We start from the raw sequence: 10,935 nt of genomic DNA on the forward strand, positions 1-10,935 counted from the left end.
ATCCTTTATCATCCTACTCCGCCCTTTTGCAACCTTGTAAGAGGCCACAAGATCTTCACTCGGTTTTAGATTAAAAATATCAGCTGCCCAATTCCAAATCTTCTTAGAAATTTTGTAATGCCAAGTAATATGGCTGACATCTTCGCAATCCTCCCTGCACAAACGGCACATAGAAGGCATCTCCCTACCTGTCTTCTTCATGATATTATCATCAGCAGCGCAACATTGCTTATTAAATAACTTCCAGTACTGAACACTTAAAGTAGGATGCACAACACTTCTCGAGAAAAGAGCTGCAGTTGGCGAAATTTCTACAGGTGCCCTGATGGCAGCCTTAGCCGACTTGACAGAGAACACGCCCTTGTTATCCAAGTCCCAAATTTTGTAGTCATCTCCACCACCAATAAGAGGCAAATTATCAACATCAATATTGCATAGTAACATCAATTCCTTAGTCTTTGGAGGAATAACCCAAGATCCATCAACAATAATATCACTAACTTTGGCCTTAAAATCATTAGGACCCTTTTTAGTGATGCCAAGTCTTTGCGCAATTGAAAAATCAGCACACCAATTATCAAAAAATAAGGAAGTATTAGCACCATTACCTATAATTGAGCGCGTATGCCTTTGCACAAAATTATGCACCAATCTGATTCCTGGAAAAACCGAAGAACCCAACTTATAATCGATCAAGTTGTCATTTATCTTGAAATACTTCGCCTTCAAGAATCTGGCTCAAGTCTTATCAGAGTCACGGATCGAAACCGACAACTTCATAAGCATGGCCCTATTAACATCAATCAACTTCTTAAGTCCAAGCCCACCTTCACGCCTAGAACGACATAAATCATCATAAAGAACCGTAAAGTATTTACGCTTCTCAGAATCTCCAGACCACAAGAAATTTCGAATGGCCCTCTCAATCGATTTAACAAAGGTTATGACTCACATGTGACTACTAGGATGTATCACTACAAGCAATAATCACAATTATGCTACTTGTATTCAAGGTGTATCACGTTTACGTATAATAAACCCTAAACTAGCAATAGATATGATTACGAGTTCTACCAATTTGCAACTTGATGAAACTAACAATCAATCACACATGCGATATTTCTAGTGAATCATAATCGATAATTGTGAGACAAAACTAATTTATTGAACAAAACCCATGTTTGGAAATTCAACTTATTCCTTAACCAATAATAAAAACTAGCTCATGTTAATGGAGTTCGTAACAAGAATAAAGAGAAGAGTTTCCATGTCTAAACCCTAGAACAAAAGTAGAGAAGAAGATAATCCCTCATGGAGATATCTAGGTTTAGAGAAAGACTTTTATATTTATATACTTCTCCCAATCCAAAAGGATACTCTTTCCAATATTAGGTCTTCTCAAAACCCATCTCCAAGTGGTCCACTAGGCCCATGTATGAGAAATATGTCTCTGGAATTTTGGGTCCAAAACTGGTCACCGGAGTTGATGACGTCATCACAGGAATTGTTGACGCCATCGCCGGAATCTGGCCGGAATTCGCACCACTGGTCACCTGAGAACTGCCGCCGGCAAGCTGAGTCAAACTGACGGTCTTCTCAAGTCTCTGTTATCTTTGACGGTCTTCATAACAGCGCCGTCATCTTTGGATCACTGGGTCAAATGAGCTGGATTGTTGAGTCAACTCGCCGTACTCCGATTCCGGCAGAGTCTCCCCTGTTTCTGCTCAGTTCCCGGCCAATTCCAGGCCATTCAAATCCCTGCATTCCTAACATACATCTACTCATTCCGCATCAACATCATCACATCAGCCTCCAATTTCACTTCTTGTTTCAACTGCAACCAAACTCAATCCGCTCCAACAGCTGCATTTCACTACCATAACACACTTAACAGCCTTCCAAAACTTGCTCCCTTTCTTCCCTTACTGCTATCACCAGCTTGGTCTCGACCTCGAACACACTCATTCATCACCAGCTCCATTAGCAGCAATTACAGAAGCAATTTGAATCCATAATCTATTCATAGACCTTCATGCATAGCTACGGTACCCATGGAAACAACATTAATCTTCAATCATCTACTTGCTGATGTTTGCAGCCTGGTCTTGACCAAATCCGAGCCACTGCCAACACCATGTCCATCAAATTCCGACTGTATTCACCGTCTTCAAACCATTACGGCAGCAACAACTGTTCTCCTTCAGTTTCATGTATCTGGCAGCTATCCTGCAACCCGCTAACATTTTACAGCAACAACAACTTCTTGCTTCCCTGAATCTCCAGGGTTGTAGCTTAAACCATTACCACTTCAGCTGCAATCTCATTGCCTTCAGCTCCATCTCTGCCTAGGATTAATTCATAGCAGCACACATACATTCTAACTTCCAAGACCACCTGATGCTTAGAACAACGACAACTCATTAGTCGGAAACAGTGAACTTGTAACTGCACTTCTTGTAATCAGCTCTGTAAACCAATTCCATAACCTGAGCACCAGTACCACTTCACCTCGAGCCATTCTGTCACAACATATAATCCAGTATCACCATTTCTTCAAGCCAGCAACATAAGCTTCAGCGCATCTTTTTTCCTTGACTGCAATCCACCGTCTCCATTGTAGCTTCTCTGCAACACAACTTCACAGCAGCAACCTTCACCTGCACCTGAATTCATTCACAAGACCCATTCAATCTCATACCTCAACCAATGCCATCTTTCAGCCACCACCACTTGAATTATGGCTGCGATATAACTTCCCCTGGAAAAAACCAACAGTAACATCACTCTTCTCTATTTTCACAAACCCTTGTAACTCAGCCAATCACAGCTACAGCTTCTTCTTCCACAACAGAACGACTTTACCCTTCTTCATCTCAGTGTCCAAATTCGATTCACAGAAAACCCATCTTCCTAAATCGACAGAAAACCAAATTCTTCATTTCTCATGAACCCAGAACACCAATTCAAACTCAATCACCGCATAAACCCATCTCATAATTCGTACCCAGTTCAACAGTTTCTCAATCATCCTTGAATCTACTCCGTTCATCCTCTGTTACAGCCATAAACCCATGATAATCATCTTCTCGGATTTCCAATAATCAACAGCATTACATTCTTCCCATCAGCTCCACACATCACTGATTTCAACTGAAACAATTTGTGTTCTTCCATGTATCTTATCAAATCTCAGAACCCTAAATCAATTGATTCTTCTCTAGAACCCTAATTTCACATTTCAGCTCACCTTCAATCAACGACACAATTCATTAAAGCAACAATTAGCCAAATCCCCTTTCTCCAATCTCGTTTCCTCCCTGATTCGCAGATTCACTTTCTCTGATTCCTTACTCCACTTCTTCAAGCAGCCGGCAACAGAGGAGAAGAAGAAAATGGGGTAAAATGAATTCTAATTAATCAATAAATAATAAATCTAGGTGTTTATGACCCCTATCAGTAATGCCTTAGAACATATTATTTGTGATTACAATAAATTATCAAACTTTTTCTGTCAAAGATGAGTTTATCTAGTTTACAATTTAGTTTGAGAAATCAATTTCAGACTTATAACGAAGTGTGCAGAATTTTTTGAGTTAACGTATATAAAATTCAACATTTTTATGAAGTCTTTCTTTTTGTGTTGGTTTTGTCTTTCTATTTCATTCAAGATACATGAAATTTGTTAGGATTTGGATTAGTTCTGCATGGTCTTTCATCCTTCTTCTATTGTGAAATTTGACTTCCTTCATAATTTCTTGAATCAACGTACATAGAAATGCAATTTTTACTAGAGCTATTGCCTTAAAACATATTAATTGTAATTACAATATATTTTTCAAACGGGGAATTTTTTTTCTAGCTCAATTTCCTTTTTTATTATATCAGAAACCCATCATTAAAATTCGATGTACTAGAAACCTATAATTATTTATAATAGGTCTTAGATTACAAAAATAACCTTTTACCTAATAAAAAAATAAATAACATAACGGATATCATAAATTATAAACCCTAAAAGAACTCTTTGACCTCCCTATAATAACTCATTTTAGCTTCTGTATCTCCCTAGAAAAAAGCTATCTTACCTAATTTCGAAATACAGATCCCTTAAATATCTCACTTGATTTCCCTAAACAAAAACCGTTTTTCAAAAATAATAATGGGAACAATAACGTCATGCAATATTTGTGAAAATCCCAATTTTTAGGAAAATTTTGGTTTTGACACGTAACTGATTTGGTGAAATTTCTAGGTTTCACGGAACCGGCCAAATCAACCCAATTATCACCCATGGAATTTTAGGAAAACTCTAGTTTTCACAATGCGTGATTGGTGAAATTTTCAGTTTTCATACTAACTGATTTGGTGAAATTTTTAGTTTTCAGTGAAAATTACAATTTTTAATGAAATTATTAGTTTATGAAAATAACAGTCAAGTGATAATTGCAATTTCCCAGTGTTGGAATCAATTGTATTTTATGAAAAGCATACAAATTGAACAGAACTAAATTAAGCTGAGGGATGCCAAATTAATTCGTTAGGTCAACCGTATTACATAATCCATCTCACATACGAAAGAAAGCTAAAATAACGAGTTCTCTTTGATTAGTAAGTATAGCATGTGAGTGACTCACTAACAAGGATTAGAAAAGATCATGTATGAGAAGTTAATTTCTTTGACATTTTTGAGTTGTTTCACGACTAAAGAGACCACAAGCCACAAAATTTAGATCAATAAAGGTACTGTAAAAAATATATTAAACACGATCCATTTACCCTAGTTATATAAAAGAAAACCTCAGACTCCTTTCCAAATCCTATATTGATAACGAGAATACATAATAACAGACAAACACAGATAGTAACAGTTTAACAAAAAAAGTGATTAGATTATATATGACGTGCTCGGTGTCGCCTAGCTTCAAGCCCTTGACTCGAGGACTGCACAATCCATGAAAAAAAAACACGCAGGATCCATTTTATAAAAGCATATTTGTCGAAATCACTAAGCTCGCAACGATCGGAAGAATCGAGTGTATCTTGAACACTAAAGTTTAGTTGACGGTGTTTTCAACGTGATGATAGATTTTCTTTTCAGAATAAAAGAAAGAAGAAGAAGCCTAATTGTCGCCCACTAATTATGCTATCAACTAAATACCGTAAACCACTCCTAACTATTTTTCCGTAAAAATGGTAAATAATGTCACAACCTAACTGACCGTAAAATATGGCCTTTTTTTTCTTTTCTAAATTATAAATTTGTACGTAACCTAAATCACAGAGGTTAATTTAGTCTCACATACGATTTGTAAACCTAAATTCAATCTAAAACTTGTAATCTTAACCGTACATCTTGTATTTTGGGCTACAAATATATACTATCTTAATGATGGGTTTCTAGAAGAGAGAGTAACCAAACATGGGTTCCTCAGAAATTTCCACTTTTTCCAACTTTTTCTGTTAAAGATGAGTTTATCTAGTTTACAATTTAGTCTCAGAAATCAATTTCCGACTTATAACGAAGTGTGTAGACTTTTTTGAGTTAACGTATATAAAAATTCAAAGTTTTTATGAACTCTTTCTTTTTGTGTTGGCTTTGTCTTTCTATTTGATTCAAGATAAATGAAATTTATTAGGATTTGTATTAGTTTTGCATGGTCTTTGATCTTTCTTCTATTGTGAAATTTGACTTCTTTCATATTTTCTTGAATCAACGTACATAGATATGCAATTTTTACTAGAGGTATTGCCTTAGAACATATTAATTGTAACAATACATTTTTCAAAATTTTTTTTGTTAAAGATGAGTTTATCTAGTTTACAATTTAGTCTCAGCAATCAATTTCTGACTTATAACGAAGTGTGCAGACTTTTTTTAGTTAACTTATATAAAATTCAACATTTTTATGAACTCTTTATTTTTGTATTGGCTTTGTATTTCAATTTGATTTAATTATATGAAATTTGTTAGAATATAGATTAGTTCTGGCTGGTATTTCATCCTTCTTCTATTGTGAAATTTGACTACCTTCATATTTTCATGAATCAGTGTACATAGAGATGGAATTTTTACTTGACGTAATGCCTTAGAACATATTATTTGTGATTACAATAAATTTTCAAACTTTTTCTGTTAAAGATGAGTTTATCTAGTTTACAATTTAATTTTAGAAATCAATTTCAGACTTATAAAGAAGTGTGCAGACTTTCTTGAGTTAACGTATATAAAATTCAACTTTTTTATGAACTCTTTCTTTTTGTGTTGGTTTTGTCTTTCTATTTCATTCAAGATACATGAAATTTGTTAGGATTTGGATTAGTTCTGCATGGTCTTTCATCCTTCTTCTATTGTGAAATTTGACTTCCTTCATATTTTCTTGAATCAACGTACATAGAAATGCAATTTTTACTAGAGTTATTGCCTTAAAACATATTAATTGTAATTACAATATATTTTTCAAATGGGGAATATTTTTTTCTAGCCCAATTTCCTTTTTTATTATATCAGAAACCCATCATTAAAATTCGATGTACAAGAAACCCATAATTATTTATAATAGGTCTTAGATTACAAAAATAACCTTTTACCTAATAAAAAAAAATAACAGAACGAATATCATAAATTATAAACCCTAAAAGAACTCATTGACCTCCCTATAATAACTCATTTTAGCTTCTGTATCTCCCTAGAAAAAAGCTATCTTACCTAATTTCGAAATACAGATCCCTTAAATATCTCACTTGACTTCCCTAAACAAAAACTGTTTTTCCAAAATAATAATGGGAACAATAACGTCATGCAAGATTTGTGAAAATCCCAATTTTTAGAAAAATTTTGGTTTTGGCACGTAACTGATTTGGTGAAATTTCTAGGTTTCACGGAACCGACCAAATCAACCCAATTATCACCCATGGAATTTTAGGAAAACTCTAGTTTTCACAATGCGTAATTGGTGAAACTTTCAGTTTTCATACTAACTGATTTGGTGAAATTTTTAGTTTTCAGTGAAAATTAAAATTTTTAATGAAATTATTAGTTTATGAAAATAACAATCTAGTGATAATTGCAATTTCCCAGTGTTGGAATCGATTGTATTTTATGAAAAGCATACAAATTGAACAGAACTAAATTAAGATGACGGATGCCAAATTAATTCGTTAGGTCAACCGTATTACAGAATCCATCTCATAGACGAAAGAAAGCTAAAATAACGAGTTCTCTATGATTAGTAAGTATAGCATGTGAGTGACTCACTAAAAAGGATTAGAAAAGATCATGTATGAGAAGTTAATTTCTTTGACATTTTTGAGTTGTTTCACGACTAAAGAGACCACAAGCCACAAAATTTAGATCAATAAAGGTACTGTAAAAAAATATATTAAACACGATCCATTTACCCTAGTTATATAAAAGAAAACCTCAGACTCCTTTCCAAATCCTATATTGATAAAGATAAATACATAATAACAGACAAACACAGATAGTAACAGTTTAACAAAAAAGTGATTAGCTTATATATGAGGTGCTCGGTGTCGCCTAGCTTCAAGCCCTTGACTCGAGGACTTCAATCCATGAAGAAAAAACACGCATGATCCATTTTATAAAAGCATATTTGTCGAAATCACCAAGCTCGCAATGGCCGGAAGAATCGAGTGTATCTTGAACACTAAATTTAGTTGACGGTGTTTTCAACGTGATAATAGATTTTCTTTTCAGAATAAAAGAAAGAAGAAGAAGCCTAATTATCGCCCATTAATTATGCTATCAACTACATACCGTAAATCACTCCTAACTATTTTTCCGTAAAAATGGTAAATAATTTCATAACCTAACTGACTGTAAAATATGACCTTTTTTTTCTTTTCTAAATTATAAATTTGTACGTAACCTAAAGCACAGAGGTTAATTTAGTCTCACATACGATTTGTAAACCTAAATTCAATCTAAAACTTGTAATCTTAACCGTACATCTTGTATTTTGGGCTATAGATATATACTATCTAAATGATGGGTTTCTAGAAGAGAGAGGAACCAAACATGGGTTCCTCAGAAATTTCCACTTTTTCAAACTTTTTTTTGTTAAAGATGAGTTTATCTAGTTTACAATTTAGTCTCAGAAATCAATTTCCGACTTATGACGAAGTGTGTAGACTTTTTTGAGTTAACGTAAATAAAATTCAACATTTTTATGAACTATTTCTTTTTGTGTTGGCTTTGTCTTTTTATTTTATTCAAGATATATGAAACTTGTTAGGATTTGGATTAGTTCTTCTTGGTCTTTCATCCTTCTTCTATTGTGAAATTTGCCTTCCTTCATATTTTCTTGAATCAACGTACATATAAATGCAATTTTTTACTAGATGTAATGCCTTAGAACATATTATTTGTGATTACAATACATTTTTCAAACTTTTTCTGTTAAAGATGAGTTTATCCATTTTACAATTTAGTCCCAGAAATAAATTTCCGACTTATAACGAAGTGTGTAGACTTTTTTGAGTAACTTATATAAAATTCAACATTTTTATGAACTCTTTCATTTTGTGTTGGTTTTGTCTTTCTATTTCATTCAAGATACACTAAATTTGTTAGGATTTGGATTAGTTCTGCATGGTCTTTTATCCTTCTTCTATTGTGAAATTTGACTTCCAATATATTTTCTTGAATCAACGTACATAGAAATGCAATTTTTACTAGAGGTATTGCCTTAGAACATATTAATTGTAATTACAATACATTTTCAAACTTTTTTTTGTTAAAGATGAGTTTATCTAGTTTACAATTTAGTCTCAGCAATCAATTTCCGACTTATAACAAAGTGTGTAGACTTTTTTGAGTTAACTTATATAAAATTCAACATTTTTACGAACTCTTTCTTTTTGTATTGGCTTTGTCTTTCAGTTTGATTCAAATAGATGAAATTTGTTAGAATTTGGATTAGTTGGCTGGTCTTTCATCCTTCTTCTATTGAGGAATTTGACTTCCTTCATATTTTCTTGAATCAATGTACATAGAAATGCAATATTTACTAGAGGTAATTCCTTAGAACATATTATTTGTGATTACAATAAATTTTTCAAACTTTTTCTGTTAAAGATGAGTTTATCTAGTTTACAATTTAGTTTCATAAATCAATTTCAGACTTATAACGAAGTGTGTAGACTTTTTTGAGTTAATGTATATAAAATTCAACATTTTTATGAACTCTTACTTTTTGTGTTGGTTTTGTCTTTCTATATGATTCAAAATAGATGAAATTTATTAGGATTTGGATTAGTTTTGCATGGTCTTTCATCTTTCTTCTATTGTGAAATTTGACTTCTTTCATATTTTCTTGAATCAACGTACATAGAAATGCAATTTTTACTAGAGGTATTGCCTTAGAACATATTAATTGTAATTACAATACATTTTTCAAACTTTTTTTTGTTAAAGATGAGTTTATCTAATCTACAATTTAGTCTCAACAATCAATTTCCGACTTATAACGAAGTGTGTAGACTTTTTTGAGTTAAAGTATATAAAATTCAAAATAAGAATTCTTTAGAGAATGGTTGCCTTACTATGCAGATAACATTAGTTCGAGGAGTAAGGAGCCTCTTTCTAGCCTGCAATGAGCTACTTCTTTTGTTGTGTTGGCGTTGTCTTTCAATTTTATTAAAGATAGATGAAATTTTTTAGCATTTGGATTAGTTCTGCATGGTCTTTCATCTTTCTTCTATTGTGAAATTTGACTTCTTTCATATTTTCTTGAATCAACGTACATAAAAATGCAATTTTTACTAGAGGTATTGCCTTAGAACATATTAATTATAATTACAATATATTTTTCCAACTTTTTTTTGTTAAAGATGAGTTTATCTAGTTTACAATTTAGTCTGAGCAATCAATTTCCGACTATTAACGAAGTGTGTAGACTTTTTTGAGTTAACGTATATAAAATTCAACATTTTTATGAACTCTTCCTTTTTGTGTTGGCTTTGTCTTTCTATTTGATTCATGATAGATGAAATTTGTTAGGATTTGGATTAGTTCTGCTTGCTCTTTCGTCCTTCTTCTATTGTGAAATTTGACTTCCTTCATATTTTCTTAAATCAACGTACATAGAAATGCAATTTTTACCAGACGTAATGCCTTAGAACATATTATTTGCGATTTAAATACATTTTAATACTTTTTATGTTAAAGATGAGTTTATCTAGTTTACAATTTAGTCTCAGAAATTAATTTCCGACTTATAACGAAGTGTGTAGACTTTTTTGAGTTAACGTATATAAAATTCAAAGTTTTTATGAACTCTTTCTTTTTGTGTTGGCTTTGTCTTTCTATTTGATTAAAGATAAATGAAATTTATTAAGATTTGTATTAGTTTTGCATGGTCTTTGATCTTTCTTCTATTGTGAAATTTGACTTCTTTCATATTTTCTTGAATCAACGTACATAGATATGTAATTTTTACTAGAGGTATTGTCTTATAACATATTAATTGTAACAATACATTTTTCAAACTTTTTTTTTGTTAAAGATGAGTTTATCTAGTTTACAATTTAGTCTCAGCCATCAATTTCTGACTTATAATGAAGTGTGTAGACTTTTTTTAGTTAACTTATATAAAATTCAACATTTTTATGAACTCTTTATTTTTGTATTGATTTTGTCTTTCAATTTGATTTAATTATATGAAATTTGTTAGAATATAGATTAGTTCTGGCTGGTATTTCATCCTTCTTCTATTGTGAAATTTGACCACCTTCATATTTTCATGAATCAGTGTACATAGAGATGGAATTTTTACTTGACGTAATGCCTTAGAACATATTATTTGTGATTACAATAAATTTTCAAACTTTTTCTGTTAAAGATGAGTTTATCTAGTTTACAATTTAATTTTAGAAATCAATTTCAGACTTATAAAGAAGTGTGCAGACTTTCTT

This window comes from Papaver somniferum, chromosome 7, assembly GCF_003573695.1.
Source record: "Papaver somniferum cultivar HN1 chromosome 7, ASM357369v1, whole genome shotgun sequence".
Lineage (NCBI taxonomy): Eukaryota > Viridiplantae > Streptophyta > Magnoliopsida > Ranunculales > Papaveraceae > Papaver > Papaver somniferum.